The 17,343-nt window shown below is 35.4% G+C and overlaps 1 long non-coding RNA gene across 1 annotated transcript; it reads left to right on the forward strand.

The window, feature by feature from the left end:
* Window positions 1-453: 453 nt before the first annotated feature.
* LOC112158285 lies at window positions 454-9,024 on the forward strand. Its single transcript, XR_002921286.2, has 3 exons — window positions 454-1,268; window positions 1,657-1,765; window positions 8,936-9,024. It is a non-coding gene; the product is annotated as an uncharacterized LOC112158285 (long non-coding RNA).
* Window positions 9,025-17,343: the final 8,319 nt, after the last annotated feature.

Raw genomic sequence — 17,343 nt, forward strand, 5'->3', positions numbered from 1 at the left:
GGCGTGAATAACAAAAATAAAAAAACGTGGCTATGTCTGAATTCCCTCCCTAATCCCTAACTACTAAACAACTATATAGCTGGATTTTTAAAGTAATTCGGACGCCATGCTCGCTACTTTTCTTTTGTTTTTCTACGCCGGATATGACGTCACCGATTTCCCAAAGTCAAAATCGAATCAATCAGCTGTGTTCTGATGGTGAAAATGTGGATGGTTTGATCAAAAATTACATTTAAACACATTTTTTGTTCGAAAATGTTCGATCGTAATGCATTGTGGTCTATATTCGCTAATCTAGTGGCCATCGATGCACGCTAGTTTTTACAAAGACTTCTGGGAAATTTCTAGTGCACTCAATGTTGGAATCAGGCGATTCAGACAGCACTAGAAAATCAAGTAGAGACAATGTTTCATTTATTCTCTCACTGTTTTAAACCAGAAAAAGTTGGTGTGATGTTGAAGACTTTATAAAAACAAAACTGAATGTTAATTATAAGAATTAATATTTTTGTTGTCATGTTGCATTTCGATTCATACGTTTTATCTAAGAATTTATTTTTTTGTTATTCAATTGTTTATTATTTTTGGGAAATTCCATCTTCACAAATGTAAATGGTAAAATTCACAACCCTATTTTAATTTATTTTATCTGGACTTTAAATTATAAAACAGCAGAACACATGCAAAATCTAAAGGCTTCAAGAACATTTTTTTACTTTTTTTAGTTTGCACATCGTCACTCCCTGGTTTAGTAATGTTTTATGTTGATGTTTCACTGTACTTGTAGTGTTTTCTGCTAAATTTTGTTAAAAAAAATTCACAACTGAAAGTGAACATTTATAAATTGAAAGAATGTCCAATAAAGGTTATTTAAAAAAAATCACATCCATATTTTAGCTGATAAATGACTTTTAAAATATTTGTCTTAAACAAATTTCGTATTAAAAAAAAGGAAAATGGTGAACACATTATAAAGTGAGTAGGGGCGGAATTCAGACATAATCCCGTTGCCATTTTGCCGCCATTTTGAAAAAAAAAGTTTTTTTTTCCTCATAAATTTACAGCTCAGACCAGGGCGACGGGGCAGAAAGTGAGGGGCGTGTAGCCAGTGATGGCGGGGGTGGGTACCGCCTCCACTTGCAGCTTAAATTTCCCAACATAACTGCTAAACGAGAAGATGTCTACACCTTCCAGAAGAGGTTTCCTTGCATCTACCACCACAACATCTGACAATGAAAGAGACATCCCTGCAACGTCCGTTAAAGCGTGTAAGTGTGACTTTGAGTCGATGTCTTGTTCAACAGCTCGCCGGGAGGCAAGAGCTGCCAAAAATATCAGTGTGAACAATGTCTACCTCCACAGCTACATGAACCACTAGAGAAGGTTTGAGCCTGGATAAGAGGAAGGATATCAGATTATTCATCATAGTACAATATCTCCAAAACCAAAAAGAAAAGATTTTAAACCCAAACAAACTTAGCATGATTAAAAGTTTGATTTTCTACTTCTTCTGAAGGACCCTGAACACGGATTCTCTCGGGATCGATGCTTCAAGTGGAGTGAAGGAGAGGGCATCCCCTTTTAAAAATGCATCACAGATGTATTGTACAGAGCATCCCTACAATTAGACTCAATTCACGCTGTGTGTTTTTGCAGCAGCCGGGAGGATTTACAGTCCAGTTGCTCGGCAACCCTCTGCAACGGCAATCGTTGAAGTCTTATTGCCGTGACGCCGTTGTCGGAGGCATTTAAGGAGCAAACGCAGGTCAGTGAGTTCCATTCATGTTCAATCTGCTTCAAATTTAAAAACACACGTGAAGCCGGAGTTCTCCTGTAAAAGTCAGGTCAGCTTTACGGAAGCAGAAAATTCCTGCGGCAAAATCAAATCTTTCCCTCAGGATTCACAGGATTCAGGTTTCAGTCAGGAATAGCAGACGCTGTTTCTGGGTTTATTTTAGTTGTTTTAACAGCATAATCACTTCAGCAAACTGTAAAAATAAACGTAACATTCGTACTACCCAACCTCAGACAAGCATATTTATCAAATCTTTGGATTTTGATCGGATATTCTAAAAAACATTTTTGTTCGTTTGCTTCTTTATTTATTTGTTATTGTTTCATCAACTAATTACAAAGTAAATCTGAAGAAGTAAAAATGAGTTGATTGTTTCTCTAGAGCTGCAGACACACCAGACATGTAATGTGCTAAATATGCTAACTGTGCGAGTATAGCTGTTCACACTGGACAAGCAAGAAGGGGCTTCTTCTTCTTCTTCTTTTTCTACTGTTTACTGGTGCATGTTCGCCCCCTACTGTCAGAAGAAGCTTGGTGCGGAATGCCAACTCTTCCCCAAGATAAGTATACTTTAAGAATATGTTTTAAAGTATACTTAAGTGTACCAAGTACACTTAAGTATACTGGGAGTGTACTAACAAAAATACTTCTTGGGACTAAACTGACTCACTTTTAGTAAAAAAAAAGGTATTTTTAGAAGTATACTTAAAGTAAACATTTCTGGTGTAGTTTTAATAAAATGTTAGTTTCTGAAAGCATACTTAAAGTAACTTTTAGGCGGACGTAGACGTACACTTAAAGTAATCCTTCTGGTACACTATCAGTTGAAAGTATACTTAAAGTAACCCTTCTGGTATAATATTAGTTTACTTGCAATAAACTTAAAGTTTATTTTGAGTTTATGGACGTATGCTCAAAGTAACTTTTAAGTATAATTAAACTAACCCTTCTACTATACGATAATATTAGTTGTAATAAACTTTAAGCTTATTTTAAGTTTGTGAAAGTATACATAGAGAAACTTTTAAGTATACCAAGAAGTATACTTAAAGTAACCTTTCAGGTATACTATGATTTTACTTGCAATAAACTTTAAGCTTATTTCAAGTTTTTAATGTGTACTTTCTGTATCTTTTTGGTATACTATTTGCATTAAACTAAGTATATTTTAAGTGTATGAAAGTATACTTAAATTAGCTTTTAAGTATGTTTAGAAGTATACTTAAAGTAACATTTCTGGTATACTATTAGTTTTACTTGTAATAAACTTTCCGTCAATTTTAAGTTCATGAAACTCTACTTAAAGTGACTCTTAAGTATATACTTAGTAGAATACTTAAAGTAACCTTTCTGGTATACTTTGAGTTTACATGCAATAATCTTTAAGTTTTTTTAAGTTTATAAAATCATATTTTCTGTCATTTGTTCAAGAACTTTATGTCAATGCGCAAAAACAGAGAAATGGAAAGTGTCCAGGAAAATATCCCACTTTCAGATTGATCTAAGTAACTGCTTCAGGTATTACAGACTATCTTACATTTAGTTTTAAAGTAAGTAGACTTTAGTATATTTTTTTTTGGTAAATCTGGTGAATTTTGCTCCAGGCTGTTTTTTTTCGCAGCTGTTTTTTCTGATATATGAAAGACTTGGTTTCATATAATTCAGGAACAAACCTAATTTAATTTCTCCTAAACAGTTAATTTTCACACGGTTGGTATTTTACTCGACTGCTTTTTCTTTTTGTGTGTTTTTTTTTTTTTTATAAATAATCTGGAAGCTTGACCATAGAGCACTTTCACAATAAAAAGTCACTTTTGACAGGTACATTTTACCTGATATATTAATACACCCAATAAAAAGTATTCTTCTTAAAAAAATATGACAAGTAGGTTTCTTTAATTTTCAACTGTGGTTTATGTAACAAAATGTAAAAAACAATTATTAGGAATTTGACAACAAAAAATGTCAAAAATAAATAAAATAATGATACTCAAGACTTGGCCTTTGGTCCACCCATTCCTGGGATATGTCATACTTTACCCAGGGCGCCATGACACTCAGAAAAATGCAAAATCGAGTAAAAAAAATCACAGTTCTGGACTTATATTTTTCAAAATAAAAGCACAACTTAAGATTTTTTGCTCTTCTTGTTCAGCACTTTTAATCTCTAAGAAAGTCAAGAAAAAACATTCTTAGACACCAACCATCATGTCCTCTGTAACTGCGTCCATGAATCTCCTCTTTCTTGATATCTCCAACCTCAGCATCCTTTTACCAACATCATCACAGTTCTTCCTCTGAACATGTCCAAACTATCTTAGTCTGCTGCCCTGATTTTATCTCCAAAACATCTACCATAAGCTGATCCACTAATGGATTCATTCCTGATCCTATCCGTCCTCATCACTCCCAAAGAGAACCTCAGCATCTTCATCTCTGCTTCCTCCAGCTGTCTCCTTTCTCCATGCCGTTGTCTCTAAACCAACATGGCTGCTCTCACCTCAGTCTTTTACACCTTCTCTTTCATTCTTGCTGACATTCTTCACATGCTCACGCTGATCGCTCCTGACACCTTCCTCCACCTGTTCCAATCTGATTTCACTCTCCTCGTCACCTCTTTCCTGCCATCTCTCTGTTCCTCAGGACAGTTGACCCCGAGAACTTAAAGTTGTTCTGCATTAAATGAAGATATTTCTGGAGAAAACCACAGATAATGAAGGGAACTTTAGCAACAATAAACGCTGAGCTCAAATATTTACTGCCTGATGGGTTTCCAGCTGCTGAGATGCTGCAAAGAAATTGGATTTTCTTCTCTCATTGATTGAGAACAGTCCTGTGAGAGCAAGAGCAAGTAAAATCCCCACCGACCAGCATGTTACAGAGTAAACTGCTCTATAGCTGGGAGTTTAGGAAGCAGATGTAAAAATGTGAGAAGCTGAGAAGCTTAATTTTGAGTCAATGTTAATATCATCACACACAAAGATGAAAAAAACCTTAGTAGATGGCAAATTGGCAAAAAAAAAGCTAGCTTGTTGCTCCAAAATAGCCTAAAATTCCCCAGTAAACTAAATTAGTCAAAAATGTTAGCCTGTTGCTAAAATAGAAGCTAAACTCTAAATTAGCCTATAAAAACCACAGTAGATAACTAATTAGCCATAAATGTTAGCATGTTGCTAAAATATTAGGCAAACTTCAAATCACCATAAACAAACCTAAGTAGATGCCAAATTAGCCACAAAAAAGCTAGCTCGCTGCTTAAATACTAGCTAAACTCCAAAATAGCCCAAGATTCCTCAGTAAACTAGATTAGTCAAAAACGTTAGCCTGTGGCTAACAGAAGCTAAACTCTAAATTAGCCAATAAAACCCCAGTAGATAACAAATTAGCCAAAGATGTTAGCATGTTGCTAAAACAGAAGCTAAACTCTAAATTAGCCTATAAAAACCACAGTATAAAACAAGTTAGCTAAAAACGTTAGCATGTTGCTAAAATATTAGTTAAAATTTTTGGAAAATTACTATAAAAGCTAAAAACATAGCCCAAGAATATATTTAAAGGCTTGTTGCTAATCTGCTCACAATTGTAACATTTGAATACTTTCTCATTAATTTCCTTTGGGGCATACAGGATTTTGCTCAATAAAAAAACTTTAAATTTTATAGTTTTAAATTAAATTAAACAGTTTGAAATTTGTATTTTTGTGATGACACTCTGCTGTTCCCATTTGCCACCCTTACAAAGACTGGTGAGGTTTGTAGCAGCACATTTATGAAAAAAAACATTTTCTCTTGTTATGAATCTGTATATCAATAAACTTAACAGATTTTTAACCTTGAATGTTGAAATAATTAAACTAAAGCCTTCTTTTTTTTCTTCTTTCTTAATAATTTCTACCTCACAACAGCAATTGGAAACTAGTGTAAGACATCCATATGCATACAAAAGCCAACTCTCAGGAAGTGTATACTCCTCAGAGGCCACTCGGGTTTAGAGATAATGAGCGGTGAGGCTGCTGTGGGCTGAAGTCTCCAAAGGGAAATGAGTCAAGTAATTGGAAGCGAGCGTGGACTTCTGAGATGTTATTCTATTAGAGCTCTTCATATAAAACCCTCAACATCTTCAGCAGACAAGAGTGACGGAAATGCCCCCAAAATCATCCATTTTTATTAAAATGATCTGCTTTTGAGGCAATAAAATCAGGATTTGCAGTAACGTTTGTGTTTACATGGCTGCCTCGATCAATGAGTATTGATCAGTTTGTCACCATATGCGACTGCTGTGTTGCTCTGTTAACTATGCAGCAGCAGGTCGATGGAAAACAAAGATAAAGAGATCTACAGTTTTCATTGTGCTCCCTTTTGTGAGCAAAAGAATCAGTTACTAGATTAGAGGGACGAACCTTCAAGATCCAGCTGGAGGGTGAAAGGAAGTAAGCTCATCAGAGCTTCAAGAACTTTACAGTGAGGATTCGGGACGGGATCAGGAAAAATGGCAGCATGGACATGTTTAGTTGAAGGCTGAGATGTCATGTGACATTCAAAAAAGAGTTCCTTTATGGAAAAAAAAATTAAGAACTGCAAGAAGGGAAGAAAAATATTTCTGCAGACCACAGTTACTTTCACTCTTATAATTTATGGATGAAAGGAACCTGCTTTTAGTCCAAACTTGTCAAAAACTCTTACATGACATCTCCTGCTTTGTCAGGACCCTTTGTACCCACAATGCAATACACCTTTAGTTAACCTTTAAATCTAGCTGAGAAAATAAACTTATGCTAGGAAAGCTGGTCAAAAATGAGCAAATCTGTATACAAGTGACCCGTGAGGTTGGAGACAAATTCGTGAGCCCTTAGTGAAAAAATGTTAATTTTCTGGTGAGTAAATACATCATGTCATACAGATTTTCGCTGAAATATTAGCTAAACTCCAAAATAGCCTAAAAAAATCTAAATGCCAAAATAGTCCAAAAAGCTAGCAGAATGCCCATTTTGAAAACTTTAAAAACTCAACTTATTAACATAATTATAAATAATAAAAAACAGGAATAAATCAACTTAAACCTTAAATGACTTTTAACATTTTACTCTCCATAAAAATATATTTTGTCAAAATTATACAAGTTAAAAATGAGCGCAAGATAACATGACATTTTTCTAAGCAAATTAATGTAAATAAAACAGAAAAACCTATGGTTTGAGTCTGATTTTTTCCTGCTCTTCCTTCCTTTTTTGACCTTAGAGCTGTCCCTCAGGGCTTGTTTTGCTGCATTTTCATCCTTAAAGTTTTAAAGAAGCAGGGACCACACCGCGTGCCCCTCCTTCTCCTCGACGCCCCTCCACCAAGCTTCGACAGGGGCTACGTTTGCAAGGAGGGGTACAGCACCAGACTGAATTATTGATCATTTCAAGCTTCTGGATTATTTTATTTATGGTTATAAGATTTTTTTAAACATTTTGCACTAAATGAGGGGTGTATCAAACTGTAAAAAAAAAAAAAAAGGAAATTGCAATTTGGCGCTCCCTCCAGCAGAAGCCTTCCTAGGCGGCCGCCTATCTCACCTAAGCCCAGGGACGGCTCTGCTCTTAAGATGCAGCCGCTCCTCTCTACAACCCTCAACGGGGTTGAACAATCCAAAAACCGTACGGGTCAACACTAGTACGGGTCCATGTGACTGAGGCTAGTTTTTTGTTTTGTCGGATTAATCCATAGAGATGTCTTTGACACAAACGAACAGAACAGTCACAATTTAAACAAATAGATGCTTGGGTGACGCTTAAACACAAAATCTTTAACATGCTGTAATTTTTCAACCGTTAGCTCAACTGTTGACATTTGGCATTTATTAAGGTTTTTTTTAGGCTATTTTAGAGTTTAGTTAATATTTCAACTATGCTAGCTCTTTTAGCTAACAGGCTTTTTCTCAGTTTTTTTAGGCTAATTTGGCATTTTACTAATATTTTAGCAGGCTATCAGCTTCAACAATTTTAGCTATCAATTTCAGCATCTTCAGCTATCGCACTAGCATCTTCAGCGGTGAATTCAGCTTACAGCGTTCACACTAGCATGACCGCAAGTAATGCTATATATCTAGATTTAGTTAGTTTCAAGCTAATGATGGTTAAGATTTGTGCTTTACATCCAGTTTACAAATGACCCGATTAGTCGACTAATCGGAAAAAATAATCAGTGATTAGTCGACTATTAGAATAATCGTTTGTTGGAGCACTACTTTGAATTCACTCTACAAAACTTTTTCTACAAAAAAACCTTCATGCTGGCAGTTCGGTACAAGGACAACAAAAGAAGAACATCATAGCAGGAAGACTGGGCTTCAAGAATCAACAATCTACACATAAATACACAGTTTAATGTTATTTGTAGTAAAAAACCTTGAAACTCAGTAGTAAGCATTTTTACCTTTTCATTATAACAAACACACAATTTAGCTATTGTTTCCTCACACAAAAAGAACTGAAAATGTTTTTCCTGTAAGGGTTTCACATTACATAACTTGAACTTGCACCAATGTAAAAATCCAGAACATGCAGTGAAATGTTGCATTTTACAGATGAACTGTTACTGTGGCAACGCAGAGCGAACTCCACCTCATTTTTAGGCACCGCAGTTCCTCAGCTGCTTCGCTCTAACACTTCATACACCAGTTTGCCTGTTCTCCTTTTCTGAAAACAGCCGCAGTCACACGCTGCTCATTCCTGTCACTGGGTCGGCTGCTGCCTCCTCGTGTAAAACCAGAACTGCCTTGAGCATCTGCCTTGACTCCATCTGACTGCTCGGCTCTCTCGGGCAGAGATGCCCGCGGCCAACTTTAGATATGGAAAGCTTTTCCACATGAGGCTCCACTTAATCACTGACTGATATGAAAACTCTGCTCAGGAAACGACTACAACTAATTGGATTCATTGAAGCCTGACAGGTGACGATGTTTTATGCAGCTCTCTTTAAACAAACTTCCAACATTAAAAATCTTCTCCTTTTTTTTAAATTAATTTTTTGGATGAAAAGTTGATTGATATTATTTCTGCAGAAGTAGAAGTTGCCAAAGAAATTACCTCAAACACTGTTATAAAAGCTAATTCTTTGGACAGGAAGCGGCTTGACTTTTTTTTTTTTTTTTTTGCAGGGGGAACAAAGTGCTAAGTCAGTGGAGCCAAGTGGAGTAGAATCAGCAGAGTCGAGAGCAGAGATTAAACTCATTTTTTAACCGGCGAATCCCCAGAGTCTTCACAATGCAAGCTTGCAGACAAGTGCAAATAGTTCCCATACAAAAGCTAATGAAATGGATCTTCAAGCATTTCTTGTTTGCTGATGTTTTGCAGGATCGTCTCTTCTCAGCATTGTTTCCTTCACGCTTTTATTGTTTTTGGAAAACTTTGCATCAGTAAAAATATAACAAAGGCTTATAAAGTAACCCTTTTTTAGGGTATAAGCATTAATCTCCTGAATAATGTATGCTGTTGGAGTTTTGAAGATGATGCAGAATGAAAACATTCAGACTTTCCATTTCCAAATTTCCCTGAGAAAGCCTTTTGCACAAACCTGCAGATAAAGGGTAAACTCTAGAGGGGCATCATTATCATTTCGCGGCGCCATTAGTGAAAATGGCCGCGGTAATACGGTCCATTAACACAACAATGTCATGCAAAGATTTCTAAAAGTATGCTCCCTCTATTCCATGCAAATGTTCGGGACAATAAGAGGCAGCTGAGTGTATAGCAAAAACAATTGTTCCTTACTTCGACATTTATGAAAATGTATGAAGAAAAAGAACAAATAGAGATATAAAGAGCACTAAAACGTGACTCGGAAATCAGATAATTCAGTTGATTTTGTTTTAATCTGTGGCATCAAAAGCAGGAGAAAAAGCAAATGAGAGCATCGTTATATTTAATGCAGGAGTTTGATGTCGGCGAACGAGCAGATGCCCATTTAAAATATATACAGATGTGTTAAGAAGCTAATCTCCTCTGATTGGAGAGAGGAGGCTTCATGAGTTCAAGGCTATTTGAAGAAAATGAAGGGATGATCAGAAAAAGAAAGACGTGACAGAGGGAGGAGCAAACAGGCTGATGAAAATGTGTTTTAAAGCTGCAACACTTCTGCTAAAAGATGCATTTTTGCTACAAATAAATAAGGCCAACTGTCTTCAAAAGCTTTTCATTCTTGCTTCCTTTGTGGATTTGGATTTTCTGTCGCTGAGTCTGGAGTCCAGCGTGCACGTTTGTGAGCACGCCTACCAAACGACATGAAACAACAACAACGCTGCAGTGAAATAAGGCGCCTCAGGAAACCAAAAACCCAACGAAAACAAATGCAACTAGAAAAGTTGCATTACCTGCGATAATGCTAGTGTGACTTTTTTTTTTTTTTTTTTTTTGCTGAAAGTAGTCGCTGAAGATGCTGAAGCTTTTTGATGAAAAAGGTGACGCAATTTACTTCAATGCTGAAGAGATCAAATGCAAAAAATATTTGCAAAATGTGAAATTTGCTAAAAGACTGATAATCTTCTATGAAAGAGTGCTGAAGTTGTCCTAAATTTCAGAAAAATTTGTTGTAAAATTGTTTAAAAACCCTTCATACATACAAGTTTTGCAAAAATATTTTGTGTGTTGCTTAAATACTAGCTAAACTGCAAATTAGCATAAAATTGCTAAGTAAACTAAATTAGTTTTTAAATGTTAGCTTGTTGAGAAAATATAAACTAAATTACAAATTAGCCTATAAAACCTTAGAAGTAGATGAGAAATAATATTAATACTATTAGCAAAAAATATTAGCTAAACTCTAAATTAGCGTAAAAACCCAGTAGCTGCCAAATTAGCCCCCAAAAAGCTAGCTCGTTGCTTGAATAGGGGAGAGTGAGGTAAGTTGAGCCACTTTTTACTTAGGTGATCCTGCAGGTCATGAAAAGTGATACAGAAACAGAATTTAAATATTTATTGTTACTTCAGGATGTCTCCTCTTAAATGAAACTATCAGAATGTTTCTGTGACAAAGCAGCTTCAAATAATAAAGTTTCAAAAAGAAGTTATCCTGTGGTTCATCTTGCCCCAGGTCTGGGCTAAGTTGAACCATGTAAGGGCGTAAATTGAGCCATATAACTTTTAAAATATAAAGATCAGCATATTGGGTAAACAAATAATCCTTTTTTAACAATTTCAGGCTTCTGAGAACAAATTAACAGTTATTTTTTTTTAAAACCATAAAAATAATTTAATTCAGTAAAAATAATAATAAAAAAAAACATCAAACCTTTTAATCAAAACAACTATTCTATATTTCAACTGTCTAAGTTACAGGGGATTATGAACTTGCTCCATCCTTGCAGTTCCTCCGTCCTGTTGAGGTTGAGGTTCCTTCTTCAGAACATTTGTGGGTTTCTCACTGCACGGTTCCTCTGATTCTTCTAAAAAATCTGACATTCGCTTAGTTGTCTCCAGTGCTGTCAAGATAGTGGTGGCTCCTGCATTTGGATGCTCATTTTACAAGGACAAAGTCACCAACTATCAGATCTGAGACATCTGGCTCACTGTCTTCATTATCACAGGAACTCTCATTGTTAAAGTATCCTCAAATGGGACGGCAACATTACTTCCCTCAGAGCTGCTCTCCACTCCAACTTTTGTCCATGTTTGCCTCCTCTTCCATTTTCCTTACATTTGGATGGTTCTTTTGTTCCGTTTTGACTTATTTTTCCTTTCATCATGGTATCTCTCTCAATTATTTGCATTTTAGGTGTATCAGTCAAGATTCTTGTCTTCACGTTTTCGATTTGTTGGTCTGCTGGCTATAGGGGATGTAGATGTCCAGCATGGTCATAGGGTCACTTAGAGAACCAAATGCGTGTGCAGGGCCTGGTGAAGGTAGCTCAGCTGGAAGAGACGTTGGAACAGCTGGTGCATCACCATCCTGGAGCAGACTGCTGTTCCAGGATGGGGCTGGTTGACATCATGAATGTCTCAAGATGAATGACAAGCAGTGGTTGACATGTTACAAAAATGCTAAAAGAGCGGAGTGTACCCAAGTAATACTACTTTATACATCCAAACCTTAGATTGAATTCCAGTATCTTATTGTGGGGTAAGTTGAACCACTGGCTCAAGTTACCCCATAGCCTGTGGCTCACTTTGCCCCGTAGCCACCATTTTGGAAGAAAATGTCTGGTTCTGAAATTTTGGCTATCCTTTATCAAACTTGTTCACATTATTTTACACTTAAGAAAATTACCAATATGTACAGCATATAGTTTTGAATGCAGATAGATATGCTTTAATATGATAGTTAAATTACTCAATGTGCTGAAATTTTACTTTGACATGGAAAAAACAGTTTTTTTGTGTATTACAGCCTTCCCCCTTATCCCTTACACTTCTCTTTACCACAACAGGCTGGAAATGAAGGGTGCTCCCTAAATTTGTGGTCACTTGACAAAACATGTGTACGGTTGTCCAGATGAAAGGGGTGGCTCAACTTACCCACTGGCTCAACGTACCTCACTCTACCCTACTAGCTAAACTCCAAAATAGCCTAAAATTCCTCAGTAAGCTAAATAAGTCAAAAACGTTTGCCTGTTGCTAAAATCTACATAAAAACCTCAGTAGATAGGAATTTAGCTAAAAACGTTAGCATGCTGCTAATATATTAGCTAAAATCCAAATTAGCATAAAAAACCTTGGTACTGGCAAATTAGCCAAAGAAGCTAGCACATTGCTTCAATACTAGCTAAACTCCAAAATAGCCTAAAATTCTTCAGTAAACTAAATTAGCCAAAACGTTAGCATGTTGCTGAAATATTAGATAAACTCCAATTTTTTTGAAAATTACTATAATAGCTGAAAACATAGCCCATGAATATATTTAAAAGTTTGTTGCTAGTCTGTTTAAAATGTTGAAATTTGAAGACTTTCTCATTTTCATCCAATGGGGCATATTTTGGACAATATTTCAAAAACTACAAAGTTTATTAATGCCAAAAATTCAAACAGTAATGTCATAAACAAATCGCTGAAAGTGTGAGTGAGTTTTTATGTGCTGAAAAAAGTTCAGAAAGGATCAGGAGAATCACTATAGTGTGAATGTTTACTAAGCATTCGCACAATTGAATATGACTTTGTTAAATGTTTGTTTTTTGACACAAACCTTTCTGATCAGTAAATATTCAACATGATCCTTTTTGGTTTCCCAACTCTTATAAAATACAGTAAACCCTGACTGAATAAATTAGTTAATTAAAGAGTCTAATGCAGTTTTTATTGAGTCTTTATTTGAAACAAACAGAAAAATTACAGCTCTATTTATGCTCATCTGAAAAGGACTTTCCATCCTCAGAGGTTAAGTTGAAAAAGTCCTTAAATTACTGCAACAACAAGGACAGAGTTCTTTACTGTCTCCCCCCAGGCAGCAGAAAACCTGCTCACCAGACAAAAAAGGCAGTGCAAGCACTTTTGATGAATGAGGACAAATGTTTGTAACCTCTACGAGGTGCTGTGGAGTAAAACAAAGGTAAAAAAAATGCTGGTTTCTGCTGTTTCTGCGAGTCCAAGCAAAATCCAATGATTTAAGTCCCACTTCAATCATCTTTGGATCTTCTCGTAAAATGTTCCAAGCGGTCTGTTAATCATGATTATGTCATTTATAGCCAAAACCAATAAACTTGTGTCGTTTCATGGGACATAATTTCTGCAGAGCAGCAGGAGTTCCACATGAATTCCCCTCTGAGTTGAGAGCGGGACTATTGGTGCAGAGCAACCCCGCCCCTCTTCCCTTCCTTGTTGCTGTGAGCTCAGAGCTGGAATCTTGTGGTATTTTCTTCATCATTCTCTGAATTTGGTGCACTTTGGGTTCTCAGGTTACTGAAAATTTACCAAAATAATGTGTTTTTTAACGTTGCGTCAGGTTAAATACTATTAGAACCTCTGAGAAAATATGTTTTCCCATCTTAGACATGATTATTAGAAAGCTGGAAAATACTCAGTGATGTCACTTCCTGGTTGCAGAAGATGGTGGAGCTTCAACAAATATTTAAATAAAGACCAGTTCTAAAGGGTGCGTTAACATCTATCACTGGTTACAAGAATTTCTCATTTAAAGAATCTATTTTCTTCTCTTTTGGTGCAACACTCTAAAATAATATCCTGCTAAAAAATGCAGATAAACTTTTTAATTTGATTTATTCTCCTTTTTCCTTAACTCAAAAGTACTTCCAAGAAGTAAAAAATACTCAATGAAAACTGCAAAAAAAGTCTCCCTGATTGAATCATTCGCTCAGAAATGGAGAAATCATCAGTAGAAAGATCGTAAATGAGCCCGCGGTGTTCGACACAGAAAATAACAAACGCCGGAAAAAGAGCTTTAAATGATCCTGTGAGGAGAAGTCTTTAAAATGTGAGAGAATTGATTGTGCTTTGAGGCTTTGCTGCAGCTGGTGACTCACGGAACATTTGCAGAGCTGAGAGGAGAACAGATTCAATTACAGACCAAAAGGAAGGCTGAGGTAACCCTGGCGTTCTTATTATCAGGGGCTCCAGACAAAAAAAGATCCAACAAAAGCTCGTTTTCTCATCCAAACGTGAATACTTCTCAGAAACGCAGGTCAAGGGTTTGATTAGTCCTAAACGGAGAACGTTTAGGGGAAAGCGTAATAGAAGCTGGATTGTCTAAGAAAAAAAAAGTGCAATTGTTCCACTAAAATACAACATTGTTGCTATAAAAAAATCACATTTTAAATGATCAATTCCTAAACAGGCCACAGGAGGGCGCCACATTCGCAGCATCAGGCTGGTTAGTGAAACTTAAGTGTTTTGCTTAAAAAAGGAAACATGCTACCTGCTTGGATTTATATGAAAAAGTCCAAAAAGCATCTTATTAGTTGTGGAAGACGACATTTTTACTTTAAGTTGCGATAAATGATGTTTAAAGTCCCACTCTAATCATCTTTTGATCAATTTCCAAATCGTTCCCGTTGTTCTTTTTATTAAGCCGTTTTTAGCCAAAATCGTAAAAAACTTTGTTGTTTTCTAGGATGTAGTTTCTGTAGAGTAGGAGTTTACCTCATCACCACTTTGGTTCCACTCTCTCCCACTAGCTTACAGCCCCGCTTCTCAAGCTAACATTAGCCGCGTAACAAAAATGGCGAGCGATCTTGAAGCTATCCAACCGTACGGTTGTCCTCCATCGTGAGGAAAATACACAAATATGCTCAAACTTTTTCTTGGATAAAAACAGCAGAACGCTTATGGACCTAAATCGGGTCCAATATTATTTGAAACCCAAATAGAACAAAAATATTGGTGTTTGGCCAAAAACAAAGTGCTATTCCAAAATAAATTTAAATGTTTTCAGATTCAAATGTTCTGTTTTTTAGGTTTCAAAACTCAAAAATTTTAATTTCTAAACTAGATTTTTTCTCTTTCAACTTTTTTTTTTTTTTTTTTTGCTTTCGAATCTGAAAATTTCAGTTTCACAACTTTTAGCCCCGTTGTGGCGCATTGGGGCGGGGCTAACTCGGAGGACCAATCAAAATGAATGAGGGTGGTAACTTCAGTCTCAGTGCATTCACTGACTCTGATTGTGATCATTACGATCAGGAAACGGCTCCATTGTCTGTCATTTTTTTTGTCCAAACACCATTTTTTTTTTATTTGAGTTTCAAATAATTTTGGCAATAATTTAGCTCCATTTTGATTAGTGGTGCAACTTAAAGGAAGACAGTTTGTTGACTAAACCTCAGAGTGAAGCTGAAATTAAATAAAAAAAGCTTCTTGATTAAAAAACCCAATTCATTTTATTTTTTAATAAAAATGAACAAAAACAATATTTTGATTTAGAACTGGAGCTGCAGTGAAAATGTTTCAGTTCCAGATGTAGAACAATTCAGAACATCCGTCTGTGAAACCTTCAGCAGATTCAGAAGAAAGTTATTGATACAAATAAGATTATGTTAGTAAAAAGGAATAAAATTAACGGTGAAGTAAATAATCACCTACTGACCCAAAGACCCAAATGTTTTATGTTTGAAGCTCTTCTGTTAAAGACATTTACATTTTGTTGCTTGAAATAAAAAGAAAAAAAAGTTTATTTGTTTTAAAGTAATTTGCATTTATACTTTTAAAAACCAAAATGAATAGTAAATATCTTGATTGTATTCATTCTATTTATGTAGAATAAAAAAGTGTATATCAGTACTGACATAATTTGTAATCTGTGGTGAAAAAACCGAATTAAATTACCTTTAATTAAAAAAATTGACAATGTTATCTAGGAACATCAGTTTGCAGAAGCAGTGATAAAAAAAACACATTTAAATGATGAAACTAATCCATTACTTTCTGCATATTGATTACATGTAAACATATTCATCAGATGATGGATGGATAAACAGATAATGATTCTGAATCAAACTCTTGTGCATTTTACAGAAGTTGTGAGCCCGTGTAATGACAACAAAGAAACACTCATTGGATGTAGAGTTCAAACTTTGTGCAGCGGGATCGACCATAGAACATCTGAGTAAAGAATCTACACGACATGTTGGGATGGATCCTAAATGTATCCGAGAATGGCACAAGGAGACGGGGATATTGGGGAGACGGAAAGGCAAAAGGAGCAGACTATTTCCTGGTGGAGAAAGGGAGAAGACTGTTTTTAGTGCAACGATTACATGTACAAATCAACAATTACATGTACAAATCAAAAATACCAACGTATAAATAAAGAATACTCACACACAAATCAACAATACTCGTGCACAAATCAAGAATACTAACGTATAAATCAACAATACTTGTTGACAAATCAAGAATCACATGCAAAAATAAAGAATACTCAGGCACAAATCAAGAATACTCAAGAAGAAATCAAGAATAGTCATGCTCAAATCAAGAATAACACATGCACAAATGAAGAATACTAATGCATAAATCAAGAATACTCATGAAGAAATCAAGAATAGTCATGCTCAAATCAAGAATAACACATGCACAAATGAAGAATAATAATGCATAAATCAAGAATACTCATGAATAAATCGAGAATAACGCACGCACAAATCAAGAATATTCAAGAAGAAATCAAGAATTACACGCACAAATCAAGAATAATAACGTTTAAATCAACAATACTTGTGGACAAATCAAGAATCACATGAACAAATCAAGAAAACTCAAGAAGAAATCAACAATACTTATGCACAAATCAAGAATACTAACGTATAAATCAACAATATTTTTGCACCAATCAAGAATTACACGCACAAATCAAGAATACTAACGTATAAATCAACAATACTTGTGGACAAATCAAGAATTACACGCACAAATCAAGAATACTAACGTATAAATCAACAATACTTGTGGACAAATCAAGAATTACACTCACAAATCAAGAATACTAACGTATAAATCAACAATATTTGTGGACAAATAAAGAATACTCAAGAAGAAATCAACAATACTTATGCACAAATCAAGAATACTCAAGAAGAAATCAACAATACTTATGCACCAATCAAGAATACTAACGTATAAATCAACA

The sequence above is a fragment of the Oryzias melastigma genome, linkage group LG24 (genome assembly GCF_002922805.2).
Source record: "Oryzias melastigma strain HK-1 linkage group LG24, ASM292280v2, whole genome shotgun sequence".
In the NCBI taxonomy this organism is placed as follows: Eukaryota; Metazoa; Chordata; class Actinopteri; order Beloniformes; family Adrianichthyidae; genus Oryzias; species Oryzias melastigma.